A 14,936-nucleotide genomic window follows, 5' to 3' on the forward strand; every position below is an offset into this window, starting at 1 on the left:
AGAGTTTGAACCATGTCTTCTGGCTATTTCAGTCACATTTGACTACGTCTAAACCAGGGGTGCCAACTGCGGCCCGCGGTCCATTTTTAATTGGCCCGCAAGAATTCTTTTAAATAGAATAGAATATGGCCCACACTTCAACTTTTGCCTGAGTGTATTGCACTTCTCCGTTTTAACACCAGGGAGAGCTACTGTTGATCAAGGGCCTTCAAGGCAGTTGCTCCAGCAAAAAGGACAATAATCAAAGAAGAAGAAATTTACCACAAATTACTCAACATGGCAGAACGAAAGAAGCGAAAGGTAGAGAGTGAGTGCAGAAAATTTCAGAAACGGTGGGAGAGTGAGTATTTCTTCAAAGAATTTGATTCTCTGAAGAATCGACATCAGCAGCCCTCCCCGAGTTCTACCGGAGCTTGGAAAAGGAAAAGTTTCCTCTGATGAGACACCACGCGAAAGGAATGATCAGTCTGTTTGGCTCAACATACATATGTGAGCAAACATTTTCGCTGTCATCACTGAACAAAAGCAGAATGAGAACAAAAGTGACCGACAGCCATGTCCATGATGTCCTTCGCATCTCAACCACTAAGTTTACTCCAGACCTGCCAGCCATCCTTCGATCCAAAGCGCAGCATCACTGCTCCCACTGAGTGCAATGCCGTTCCCAACAAATATGTGCAACAAATATCAATAATGCGCATCAATTCTGTCGCTACCCTGCTTTTGCGCACCACTTTATTATATGCGTTTTTCTTAACACACACACCGCTGTGCACAGCGCACACACTGCACACGCAAAGTCAGCTGATCTCATCTGATGAAGATTTGCTCCTTGATCAAGTGAATTTGCCCGGATTTTTGGGACGAGTGGCGTCGGATCAGCACCACAGCTGGATGGCCCGATTTACATACCCAGCGCAGCTGATACTCACCAGAATAATTTACCAAAATTATATGCACTCCTGTTATTAAGTCCAGTTCAGTCTGTTAATGTTGTTTCCGTTTCAGACGAACGTTAATAGGTGTGTTGCTAACCCTAATAACTTAAATAACAAGCTTGAAATTTAGCCGTTCCATTCCATTGTTTTTTCTCTGTACTGTAAATCTTCTGTCTAAATCTGAGGCTGCTGTTCTGAGAATGAGCTACCAAAGCTTTTTCTGAATAAATCAGTTAAGATCCATGTATGGAAAGCTGTGATGAAGGCAGTTTTGTTTTTAATTATATTCAACAATATAACATATTTGTCCACTTTTAATTGATTTTTCTAACTTTAATACACTAAAGTTAAGGCTATATACCTAATTTCTAGTACGTGGCCCAGCCCCTTCTATATTTTTATGCATGTGGCCCTCAGTGAAAAAAGTTTGGACACCCCTGGTCTAAACCAACACCTGCTGCTTTTGTGTATTAAAGAATTGATTTACCAGGACACAAAAAGTGATGCCTCAGGATCTCAAAAAGCAACCACAGGTTTCCTGTTTAGACTTTCACAGGCTTTCATTGTTTTCTTGCTGTTTCATCTCATTAGGTGGAATTGAAATTGTGTGTGTTTTCTAGTGCCATGAGAGTACAGTTCTTGAGATATTACAGGCTCTACCATGGCCAGTATTCCACAGTTCCACCTTTACTTTGTCTATATAACAACTGCATGTGCACATTTAGTACTTTTAATTCGCTGAAGGTACTTTTGTTGAGAACACACTCTGGGAAAATGGTGGTAGATGGAGACGGTCATGATTTGACTATTGATAAGGTTTTTCCCTGCCCTGTGTGTGATTTTTAAGCAGCCGTTTGTTGAGAGGGATATGTACATCTAAGAGGGCATTTAAGGAAGAAAGAAATGGTGCCATTCATTTAGGGCTTGCAAGTTTAAAACAAATGTTTACAATACATGTAATGCAGGCAAATGAAAACATCAGACTGGGTTGCAGCAGTTGTAGTAAGATGGGGCAGTCGTGGATCAGCGGTTAGGGTGTCGGACCCGTAACCGGTGGATCGCTGGTTCGATTCCCCGTCCCGGTGTCCATGGCTGAGTTACCCTTGAGCAAGGTACCTAACCCCCACTGCTCCCCGGGCGCTGCACGCGGTTGCCCACTGCCCCGGGTTTGCTGTGTGTGTGCACGTCACTTGGGTGGGTTAAATGCAGAGAACAAATTTCGTTGGAGTGAGTTCCCTCCAATGACAAAATATGTCACTTTAATCTTTAACTTTAAGATAAGATAAGATAAGATAATCCTTTAATAAAGTAAATATAAAGTCAAAATAAAGTACCTGCAGCTGTACACAGTACAGAAAGACTATTTACACTGGAGTTCCTCCAATCTATTTGAAAATGCAAACTATTCTCCATGCATCACAGAAGGCACCACAGGATATCATTGACCTTACAGATCAGTCGTTTTCACTGTCACAACTCAAGAATTGCACAAAGCATGTGTGAATGACTCAGCCCTTGTACAGTTCAGATGATGCATGACACTTTGGATATGGAAAACTTTGAAGTTTTTGCACCTCTCGTGAGTGGCCTAAAAGCTCATGGAAACTCTGTTCTCATTGGCTACATTTTTTTTAGTAAAAATAAAGAAATATAAAAATAATAATAATGATAATTTACATTGACATCTCACATACAAGTTACACTACTAGGAACACCAACCAATTCATGTCATCAGAGCACATTCCGGGTTCTGTTTGCCAGAACACGTGCCTTTGAACCCTGGAAGAACTCAGACACGCATGTTGGATCAACATTCACTTGTTACTTGAAGTTATCAGATTTGAAATTTCTGAAATATTATCATGGCTGGCCACTAAGAACGAATTGCTAATCAAAACTTGAAGAGAAAAGTCAGAGAAGGTGGAGATGAACCTTCAAAGACAAAGAGGACAAGACTTATCTACAACCAGGCTGAGAGGGAATCAGCATCCTCATCTGCGGACACTGACAATGGCAAGCTAATCATGTGAAGGTAGTGTTCAACATCATTAGTTAAATGTCAAACCTGAACAAACAAAACAAAACCTACATTCACAGAGAAAGACCATGAGATAATGATAAATATATCATTTTCAAAATATTTTCAGTGGAGTATATGCCAGAAAGGATGAGCAAGTTTTGTTTCCTTTGTTCCACACAGCGGCCCATCATTTTCAGAATCAGAGTAGAAAGGATTAATTTTAGACCTTTTTTAATGTGTAATTGATGCTCCTGGCAATTGCGGTTACACAAAACACGTGTTTGTCTGTTTAGCTGAATTTGAGGCCAAATACCAGCAGGAGAATCATGTCAGTGAAGGAGGCTGTGGATGTGTGTTTGATGGCTACCGCAAAGAAGATCATTTACCTGTGAGTATGATACACACATTGTGAAACATACACTTACGCACATTCACTCATACACACACTCACTCATATACACACACACAGTCTGGTTAGGAAGTGCTAACCAAAGTTCTATTTGTGTCTTGTAGGTTAAAATCAAACACATAGCAAAAGACAAAGTGTTGTGCAAAGAGGTAAGTGAGCAACACCAAACAGGATACTGCACTCAGCCCAGTGAATGTGTATTTGATGAATCATGCTTTTCTGTAAACCTATGGAGCTTCTCCTTCTCTTACACCATTTTGCTTCAATGTCTCAGCAGCGAAATGGGAAAGAACTCTCAGCTGAGGTGGCTGTGATGTTAAAACTCCAAGCCAGAAGAACTGGAATAATGGGGGAATCAGCACCTGTGTCCCTCCTGGGCTGGTATGATCTAGACCAGGAGCTGAAGCCGGAAAACATCCTGATTGAGACCAGCTCAGATGTGCCACGTGTTCGTGTCATTGACTATGGACTAAGCTGTTTCTTCAAGAAAAAAATCAGTTTACCGTGTCTGCTATGGTAAGCTATCTGACTTTTCCTTCTGCCTCTCAATAATTTGCCTGCCTGTGACTTTAATGTTTAAAGAAAGCCACTTTTCATCCTCAATTATTATCACTTCTGTGTATTGTAGGTACCCCCAAACACGTCCCTCCAGAGTGGTACATTCATTATGCCTACAGGCCCGGCCCCACCACAGTGTGGCAGATGGGAGTGGTCTTATATGAGCTGCTCCACAGAACAGTTCCATTCGATACCACAAGTTTCCTCAGACACGAGCTGCCAATCAGCGATGAGATAAGAAAAACGCACTCATATGCAAACACAGAGCTGTTCATTTCCATTCACCTTCTGAGGAATAACTGTAGCTGTCAGCTCCAACTTCCTCGTTTTTCTTTCCCTCCGAGATTGCCAGGATTTCTTGCAGAAGTGTTTAAACACATCCCACATACTGCGACATTCCCTGACGGAGCTCCAGCTTCACCCATGGCTCAGCTAAACCAACACTACACTCACACACATGCTGAGTTCAAACCAATACAATACACGCAATACAAGAAGTATTTCTGTTCTGGTTTTTTACAGCGGGAAAGCTCGGACCAATTCACCTGGACCATCCGCCATGCTTCTACGGGTTCTCCGTGAAGAGGAGGATCTCTCTTTGAATCGCCTTTCCCAAGGTTTCTTCCTATTTTTCGTCTGGCCTCAAGATCTGGGGGAGTTTTTCCTCGTCTTCTTAGAGAGCTTGGGCCGGGTCAGGAGGTTCTTGTGATTTGTGCTTATGATGAAAGCCATATCACATCATAAGACACACTGTTAGAGTTTCTGAGACTGATTGCAGAAGAATAACCCTAGCAGATAAAACAGGCTTGTCTAAATGAATGGACAAGACCTAAAATGATGAAGTGTGCTCTCTGCTTATGACTTTACATTGCTCTATGCTTCACTCATGTTGGCATAATGGATGAAATTTTTTTATCACAGACCCTGCATACCAATGGTATGTTTTGCACTAGTAGGAGAGTCAATGATGATGGGGAATGATCATTAAAGCAAAATCAGTGTATCCTTGATGCACATAAAAATCAGGGCACCACCCTGTCACCAGGGACCAATAGCCAAATTAATAAGTGGGAAATAACAGTCTCTTAAAAATATGAAGGGTAAATCCGAGCACTGTCATGAGGTGTTATTACAATTACATTGACAATAACCACAGACAACAACAAATTAAACTATAACAGGATTTATTAACCAGCAACAACTATCCAGAGATAAATATCACTTTGCAATAAACACTATTACAAACATGATCCACCAAGCAGTTTCCCCTCCTCCTTTTCCTCTTCTATCCTCTCCCCTCGTCAGATTAACATACAGTTCATTATTTTGTCACTAACTGTGTGTCCAGTTCTCCTCGTAGTCTTGTGTCTCTCCCTCCCTTTCTCTCTCTCTCTATATATATATCTTTGTTGGGATCTCTCTCCATGCGCTCTGGAGAACAATAGAGCGGCCTACATGTAACTCATAAAGCCTGAGTTAGAGTGACTAACTGTTAGAGACCCCACTCATGACGTGCACCTAGTCATAAATTCCTGAGTTTAAACGTTTGATTATCATCATCTTAGATCCCGGGTTACAGTTCTGCAACTCGCAGGCCGAGAAACAGACTGCTGTATTTTTTCTGTAACTTTTCCTTTTTTTCTTCATCCGACGTGGATCGCTGGGCAATCAGCTGATCGCACGCTAACGAGCCGCGCGCCGACTTTGTTAAGGACGAAACAAAGTTTGTTAACTTCTTCAACGGTGACTTTCTCCGTTTCAGCGAGACCGCGCGTCACCGGTTAAAGGACCAATAGCTGAGCAGATAAGCTCCGGTTTACTGACTCCGCTATTGTGTGGTGATACGCGAGGCTCCAAAGAATTGGAGTGGATTCTTTATTTGGGTTGTGTTTCTCGTATTTTCATTTCTATCTTTCCTCACATTCTTCTTTCTGAACGGTGAGGCGAAAGCCATTTTGTTTGTTTTTAGCCGCTAGCTTGTTAGCTGCTACCTGGCTAGCTTGTTAGCCTCCACCTTGTTTGTTGTCATCTGTCTCTCTCTCACACACACACACACACACCCACACACACACTCCTGTATATATACACACCTATGTATAGATATACTCTTGCTGCTGTACCTGTGTTATCTTTAGTTAATAGTTAATGTGTGTTGATAAAACTTAGACTGTAATAGTGTTTATTACAAAGTGATACTTATCTATGGATGGTTGTTGCTGGTTAATAAATCCTGTTATAGTTTAACCTGTTGTCTGTGGTTATTGTGTATGTACTTGTAATAACAGCTGAATTCATGACAGCCAGTGCTCGGATTCATCCTTCACAATTTTAAGAGACTGTTTTTCCTATTAATTAATTTGGCTATTGGTCCCTGGTGACAGGATGGTGCCCCGATATTTATGTGTATAAAGTATACACTGATTTTTGCTTTAATGATTATTCCCGATAATCATTGACTCTTTTGCCAATAACCAAATTGCTCCTACAAGTGCACAACATCTTTCTGCAGGTATCTCTCCATCCAGATCTTCAAGTTGAACTGTAGCCGGCTCTATGACCAACCCAATGTCTACTGTTGACATCTGCCTGTCATTCTTCTGTGCACCAACTATCGGCGGGGTGGTTCTCCCTACGGGCCGAAATTGAACTGATAAGATAGTGATTTTCAACAGCACATAAAAAATACATGAATGTTACAGCAGTTTAAACGTTCGCCTCTGGTGATGCGACATATCACTGTGTCCCTCGGCGGCAGCGGGGAAAATCACCGGTGAAGAAATTAACAAACTTTGTTTCAAAGTTGGCACGCGGCTCGTTAACGTGATCAGCTGATTGCCCAGCGATCCACGTCGGAAAAAGAAAAAAAGGAGAAGTTACAGAAAAAATACAGCAGTCTGTTTTTCGGCCAGCGAGTTGAAGACTGTGACCCAGAATTTTACAGTTGATAATAATCAAACGTTTGAGTGTTGCTCCCTTTCGGCGACTTGGAAAGCTACGAGAGCCTGGAGCAACTCTCTGTCACAGCACTTTACAACGAGGTGTACGTCATGGGGGGGACTCTAACGGTTCGTCATTCTAGTTCAGGTCTCTTGGGTTACATATAGGCCTCTCTATTGTTCTCATGAGCACATGGCTAGAGATCCCAACAGGTATATAAGACAACCGACATTGTGTTCTTTAAAGACCACCCTGCAGCAGTTGAAAGTGAGCAGTGAGTCTGATGTAGTACGGTATATTTCTGACTTCTATAAAATGTCCATATATAGTGGGGAAATCCATCCATCTAATATATGCAGACACTGCTGACTTGGAGCTGACTTTATCATTGCAAAAAATGTCTATTTCAGTTTATAAACCACCATGGTGATCAAGTAAGCTAAAGAAAGCATGTAAACATTTGTTTTATGATCTACCAAAGTATAACGATTGGTTGTTGATTACATAAAATAAGTATTAAAATTTGTTAATTGTGATTAATAAATCATGTAAGCAGGCCTATATTTGCAAGTAGAAATGACCATTTTTGTGTGCTGCGCAGCACGGTGGTGCAGTGGTTAGCACTGTCACCTCTTAGCAAGAGGGTTCCAGGTTTGAATCCTGGTCTGGGCCCTCCTGTGTGGAGTTTGCAAGTTCTCCTGGTGCCTGCGTGGGTTTTCTCTGGGTTCTCCTGCTTCCTCCCACAATTCCAAAAACATGCACATTGCCCCTAGGTGTGAGCGTGATTGTCTGTTTTTGTGTGTCACCCCTGATGGATAAGCAGTATAGAAAATGGATCCCCTGTTTGCACCCAGTCACATGACCCGTGCTGCTTCAGCGGCTCTGGGAGAGAAAGTGGGAATTTTCAACACAGACTGTTAACACAGGACTGCTATCAAAAGACTAGAATTTGCACATGCGGCATAAAATGAAGATTAGTTTCATGTTTGTAAGATCCTGCATCAGGAAGTGACGCAATGAAGCAAGAGAAATGAGCAGGGATGTTAATGAAAGCAAAAACAGTATGTACATACATATATGAATATATATGTTATTATTTAATTATGTTTTTGTTTTCAATTGGAAAACAAGAAAAATAAGATTTGACAACATGCAAAAAAAAACAGACAAGGAAACACAGTGAACCACATATGAGAAATTAACTAAGCTGCAAAACTGAAAACTGAAAAAAACAAACAAACAAAAAAAAAACCCTGAAGTAAACCATGAGGTTCCATGAGGCTGAGTTTAAGGGAAGCAGAAGTCAAAACCATAGTTTCTGTCTAATTCAGTCACATTTGACGAATATCAAGACAACTGGTTTGTGCACAGATCTTTGAGACAACTGTACTTAAAATGCCAAAACTCATGTTAACTCACTAAAAACAGATCATAAAGTACTTGCTCTGTCATCAGCTGGAACTTGAGAGAAATAGAGGTCAAACCTTGTTTCTTGTCTAATTCAGTCACATTTGACGAATAATAAGCCAAAACCTTGATTGTGCACAGGTCTGTGAGAAAACTGCACTCAAAATGCTGAAACTCATTTTTACTCACTGAAAACAGGTTTTAAAATACGTCTTGTGAGATAAACTGGAATTTGAGAGAAACGAAGGTCAAACCATGTTTTCTGTCTAATTCAGTGATATTTGACAACATCTAAGCCAAAAACTTTGATTGTGCACAGTTCTGTGAAGAAACTGCATTCATTCTGGCTAAACACAGGCACAAGCAGCGCATTGAGGAGCACTTCAATGACAACGATCCACGTAACATGTGGAAAGGCATTAGGACCATCACGGACTACAAGCGGAATGACCAGCAGGTCAGCCATGACCCGACCCTACCTGACACCTTAAACAGCTTCTTTGCACGCTTCGACTCTCCGAGCAGCAGAAGAACTGCACACCTTCCTCAGCCAGAGGTGCAGCAGCAGCCTCTCGTCCTGCAGCTGCACCAAGTGACCTCCGCTCTGAGGAGGATCAACACCAACAAGGCTGCAGGTCCAGATAAGGTGTCAGGGCGCACACTGAAGTCATGCGCTGACCAACTGGCAGGAGTCTTCCTGGACATCTTCAACCTGTCCATACAGCTGTCCACGGTTCCGGTGTGTCTGACGTCCTCCATCATTGTGCCTGTGCCAAAGAAATCAACCATCACCTGCCTCAACGATTACCGACCTGTCGCTCTGACGCCGGTTATCATGAAGTGCTTCGAGAGGATCCTCCTGAGATACATCAAGGACGCCATCCCCGTTGGCCTGGACAGTCTGCAGTTCGCCTACAGGGAGAACCGTTCTACGGAGGATGCCGTCTCGGGAGCACTTCACACGGCCCTGACTCACCTGGAGCATCCTAACACCTATGTCAGGATGCTATTTGTGGACTTCAGCTCGGCTTTTAACACTGTCCCCCCGGACATGTTGGCCCTGAAACTCCACAACCTGGGTTTGTCAGACTCACTCTGCTCCTGGATCAGGGACTTCCTCACCAACAGGCCCCAGGTGGTGAGGATAGGGGAGTCTACATCAGCCCCACTGATCCTCAACACTGGCACGCCGCAGGGTTGTGTACTCAGCCCTGCCTTATTCACACTGTACACACACGACTGCTCTGCTATCCACCCCACAAACATGGTCGTCAAGTTCGCGGACGACACCACTGTGGTGGGTCTCATATCTAACAATGATGAGACCCACTACAGAGATGAGGTCCAGAACTTGACACAGTGGTGTTCCAGGAACAACCTCATCCTGAACATCAGCAAAACCAAGGAGGTCATAGTAGACTACAGGAGATCCAGGAAGACTGATCACGCTCAAGTCTGTATACTTGGGGAGGCGGTTGAGCGGGTGGACAGCATCAAGTTCCTGGGCATCCACATCTCCTCTGACCTCTCCTGGTCAGTGAACACCTCACACCTGGTGAAAAAGGCCCAACAGCGGCTTTTCTTTCTCAGGAAGTTGAAACGGACTGGACTGTCTACTCAGCTGCTCGTGAACTTTTACAGAGCCACAATCGAAAGCATCCTGTGTCTCAGTGTGACTGTGTGGTATGGCAGTTGCACAGCACAGGACAGGAAAGATTTAGCCCGGGTGGTGAGGACAGCACAGGGGATTGTGGGCTGCAGTCTACCAGATCTGGATTCAGTTTACACTGCCCGAGTCCAAAAGAAGGCAAGACGCATTGCCACAGACCCCACCCACCCGGGCAACAAACTGTTTGTACCGCTTCCATCAGGAAAGCGGTACAGGAACATTAAAACCAGCACCAACAGACTCAGGGACAGCTTCTTCCCAAGAGCTGTTAAAGCAATAACCCCCCTACAGTGAAACACTCATACACATAGTCTGGCACTATTGCACTTTGTTTTTATCTACCTCACTCTGTATTCTGCATTCTGCATTTTGTACTTTGTATTTTATATTTTTATATTTTTTTTCTAAGGTGTGCAATTTTTTATTTTTCCTATTTATAAGTGTGTTTTGAAGCTGAGAATCTGCACAAAATTTCATTATGCTTGCATAATGACAATAAAGACTCTTGAATCTTGAATCTTGAATCTTGAATCTTGAATCAAAATGCTGAAACTCAAGTTAACTCACTGAACTAACAAAATGAAGAACGTGCTCTGTGATCAGCTGAAAATACAGAGAAACAGAGGTCCAACCGTGTCTTCTGTCTAATCTAATTCAGTCACATTTGACTAATGCTCAGTCAAAAACTTGATTGTCCACAGGTCTGTGAGAAAACTGCACTCAAAATGCTGAAACTCATCTTTACTCACTTAAAACGGGTTTTAAAATGCTTCTTGTGAGATCAGTTGGAATTTGAGTGAAACAGAGGTCAAACCATGTTTTCTGTTTAGAAAACATGGTTTGACCTCTTTTTCTGTCAAAGCATGTTTTCTAGACAGAGGATGAGTTTCAACATTTTGAGTACACTTTTTCACACAGAACTGTGCACAGTCAGGTTTTAGGCTTAGTCCAATGTGACTGAAACAGACACAACACATGGTTTGACTTCTTTTTTCTCTTAAGCTAAGTTTGAACAACATATGATTGCTATATTGTTGAATTACAATTGTTATTAAGCAGGTTATTATAATGTTGAAGCTAGTAAAGGTGTAATTACTTACAATATAGCCCACTTGCGGTTAGCACGTGAATTTCATACCAGGAATCATCTTATCTTCAGTTATGAAAATATTACGTCCTCATTCATTTATCCATCCATCCATCTTCACCTCTTGTCGGTTGTGGTGGCAGAAAGCTAAGCAGGGAATTCAAAGATCCTTTTATCTCGTAGCGTTTTCCTCCTCCTCTGAGTTGAAGGTGCTAGACATAATAAAAGACATTGGCAGAGGTTATTTCATAAATATTGCAGGCTGTCAGTGACATCAAAGAGTGTCGCAAGCTTTTATTCAATGGCGCGTTGCTTTGAAATAGCAGCTGCAACGGCATCCAAAAAGGATAAAGTTCGACGGAGTGCAATGGGCATGATCAGAGGGCAGCCCCACAGTGTGGGAACATCAGTGCAGAATAGCCCAAAACCAAGTTGTGGATATCTTTTATTCTTTTTGTAGAAGGAGCTGAGAAATTCCAGAGAAATTGGAAGAAGGAACAAGATGAAGAGAAAGCAAACCAGAGGTATGTACAGCCTAATTATGTCATAAATACTGTCAAGACAAACTTTCTATTTATGCATAGATAGCATTTAGCTAACGGTGCCGTCTTTCTCCCTGGCCATTCCATATCACCTTCTTCCAAGTCATCCCGTTTCCCCAGTGATGCCATGATTGTTATGCATCAAGTTTAATAGTCAAATATATTGGGTCGATTAAATTCCATAGCGAGAAATGCTTCAGTCGCGTTCACAGTATGAAGAGTTATGCTTTCCTGCATATTTTACCATGAGCTGGAGCTCAGAAGCCGCTGCTGATGAATCTGCGATCTTGAGAATTTGTTATCAGTTTACCTCTCTCTTTTGTGCTGAATTAAAATGAGTAATGAATGTAATATAACTTTTAATATAGAACAAACCTGGTTTAGTTAAAAAATAACTATGTGACATTGTTTCATGTGATTCAAATGAATATCCAGTCAGACACTTCAAAAGACTGTGTATGACCGCTTGTATACGCGATCACATTCTCTCGGTCACTGTACAAGATAGGAAGATGAAATGCAAGTACAAGTACCTGAAAATTCTAAGTACAGCATTTCTGTAAATGCTGACACAAAACAAGGTTTGACTTCTTTTTCTCTCAAGCTGGGTGTGAACAATATTGATATATTGTTGAAATACAGTTACTGTTAAGCAGATTATTATAATGTTGAAGCTAGGAAAGGTGTAGTTACTTACTTGCGCTTAGCACGTGATTTTCATACCAGGAATCATCTTATTCTCAGTTCTCAAAATATTACGTCCTCATTTTTGCATTTATCCATCCATCTATCCTCACCTCTTGTCGGGTGTTGTGGCAGAAAGCTCAGCAGGGAATTCAAAGATCCTTTTATCTCGTACGTTATAACGTTTTCCTCCTCCTCTGAGTTAAACGTGTAGACAAAAGAAAAAGAAGTTGGCGGAGGTTTGTTTATAAATATTGCAGGTGAGGCAGCGAAATCAAAGTGTCGCAAGTTTTTATTCAATAGCGCGTTGCTTTGAAATAGCAGCTGCAACTGCATGCAAAAGGGGTATATTTCGACTGAGTGCGATGGGCATGATCAGAGGGCTGTCCCACAGTATGGGAATAGAGGTGCAGAATAGCCTTTTATATCTTTTCTTCTGTTTTTACAAGGAGCTGAGAAACTGCAAAGAAAGCGGAAGAAGGAACGGGATGAAGAGAAAGCTAACCAGAGGTATGTATAGTCTGATTATGGCATGAATATTGCCAAGATAAACTTTCTATCTATGCATAGCTATCTAGCTAACGGTGCTTTCTTTCTCCCTGGCCCTCCAAGTCATCCCGTTTCCCCACTGATGTCATGATTGTCATGCATCTAGTTTAATAGTCGAATATATGGGCTCGATTAAACTTTCCATAGAGAAAGTTGCTTCAGTCGCGATCACAGTATGAAGAGTTAGGCTCTCCCACATATTTTACTGTGAGATGGAGGAAGCCACTGCTGATGAATCTGCAACCTCTTGTCAACTTGTTATCAGTTTACCTCTCTCTTTCGTGATGAATTGAAATGAGTAATGAATATTGAATATAATTTTTGGTATAAGACAAACCATGTTTAGTGAAAAAAAATAACTATGTGACATAGTTTAATGTGATTTGAATAAATCCCTAGTCAGACACTTCAACTGTGTATAGCCGCTTGTAAACGCGATCATATTCTTTAGGTCACGACAGAAGAGGAAATCAGAATCAGAATCAGCTTTATTTGCCAGGTACATGTGACCATACAAGGAATTTGACTCCAGATTTTTCTCTCTCCTGTGCACCATACAAAACACAAAATAAAAAATAATAATAATAAAAATAAAAAAATAAATACTTATTTTTTAAATCCTTTATTTATAAAAAATAAAGTATTTACAAAACGAAAAAATAAGATATAAATATATGTACATGTAGTGCAAACAGTGTGATGGTTCTGCAAATACAAGTACCTGAAAATTCGGAGTATAGCATTTCTGTAAATGTACAGTTCCTCTGCACTACAGCTGCAATGAAATTAAACAGAAAAACTGATTAACGCTGTCCCTACCATGAAAATACTACTGCTGATAATGAATGAATATCAGTGAAGTCAGCTTAGTATATTGTGCATGAATATTTCTTTTAAAAAAATGGTTTAAATATATTTACCACTGTCTGACTAAAGGTGGCTTTGTTTCTAACTGTAGAGGGCAAAATGCCGCAAGCTTGTCAGCGGGCTGCTTTGAACTGCAGCTGCAGCTGCATCCAAAGGGAAAATAGATGGAGGAGGGCAATGGGCATGAGCAGAGCATGTTCCCAAAGTAGGGAAAAATAGGTGCAGAAAAGCCTAAAAAGTCAAGTTTGGAAAGAAATAAAGATATCTTTTCTTCTTTTTTTATTAATTATAAGGAGCTGTGGAGAAGCTGCTGTGAAAGCAAACTTGAGGTATGCATAATAATGGCATTATTATTGTCAAGACAAGCTAGCTATTTATACATAGCTTACATCTAGCTCACTGGCCTATCTTTCTTCTTGGCCATTTCATGTTGCCTTCATTTAAGTCATCCCATTTTCCCACAGATGTCTGCCTCAAACCAAGTCATGATCGTTATGCATTAAGTTTAATCATCTAATACTGTATATGGGGTTGATTAAACTTTCCATCATGAGTGTTGCTTCAGTTGCATTCACAGTATGAACAGGTAGGCTCAATTAAGTAAGTTAGCATGAGTTGAAGAAGGCAGCTGTTAATGAATCAGCAACGTAGTAATAGCATGTTATTGTATCATTGTCATTAATTCCTTTCCTTTTCTTCTTAAAGAACAAAAACTATGGAATGTTATAAAAAGTGTTTTAAATGCCCAGCCAGGCGCTTCAAAAGTGTAGAACTGATGGACATTCATGTTTTTGATAATGTCGGTGAGACTGACTATTAACTGAGTAATTAAATGTAGAATAAAAGAAATCCAGCAAACAACAGATAAGATAACACAGCAGCACAAGCATAGCAAAATAAAGGTGCAGATAGGTCAAGTAAAAAGATGTGCAAAGTAACAAAATACAGGGATATTTACACCCCTTTTTGAATGAAACTATTAAAAACACACAATATATCCAGATATATTCACAGAATTTCACAATTTGTAAATAGTTAGCAGAAAAAAAAATTGCTGTACTGCACTAGCAGATGGGGGATCAGTGATTTCACAGCCTGGCACTTCACAACCAAGTGGCTCAAAGAGTCAAAATCACAGCCTTTTCACCAAAATTTGATTTTTAAAATTTCAACTTTTATAAATCAGTGGATTTATATAAACATTAAATACTTTATAATTTCATGGGTTTTTAATGGCTTTTTAAGGCTGCTGACTATTTGGTCACTTTG

General features: G+C 40.9%; 1 pseudogene; it reads left to right on the forward strand.

Annotated features, from left to right (window-relative positions):
- Nucleotides 1–276: 276 nt before the first annotated feature.
- Nucleotides 277–5,234, forward strand: LOC124050007 (annotated as a pseudogene).
- The last annotated feature ends 9,702 nt before the right edge of the window (nt 5,235–14,936 follow it).

Source organism: Scatophagus argus, chromosome 18, assembly GCF_020382885.2.
Source record: "Scatophagus argus isolate fScaArg1 chromosome 18, fScaArg1.pri, whole genome shotgun sequence".
Classification (NCBI taxonomy): domain Eukaryota; kingdom Metazoa; phylum Chordata; class Actinopteri; family Scatophagidae; genus Scatophagus; species Scatophagus argus.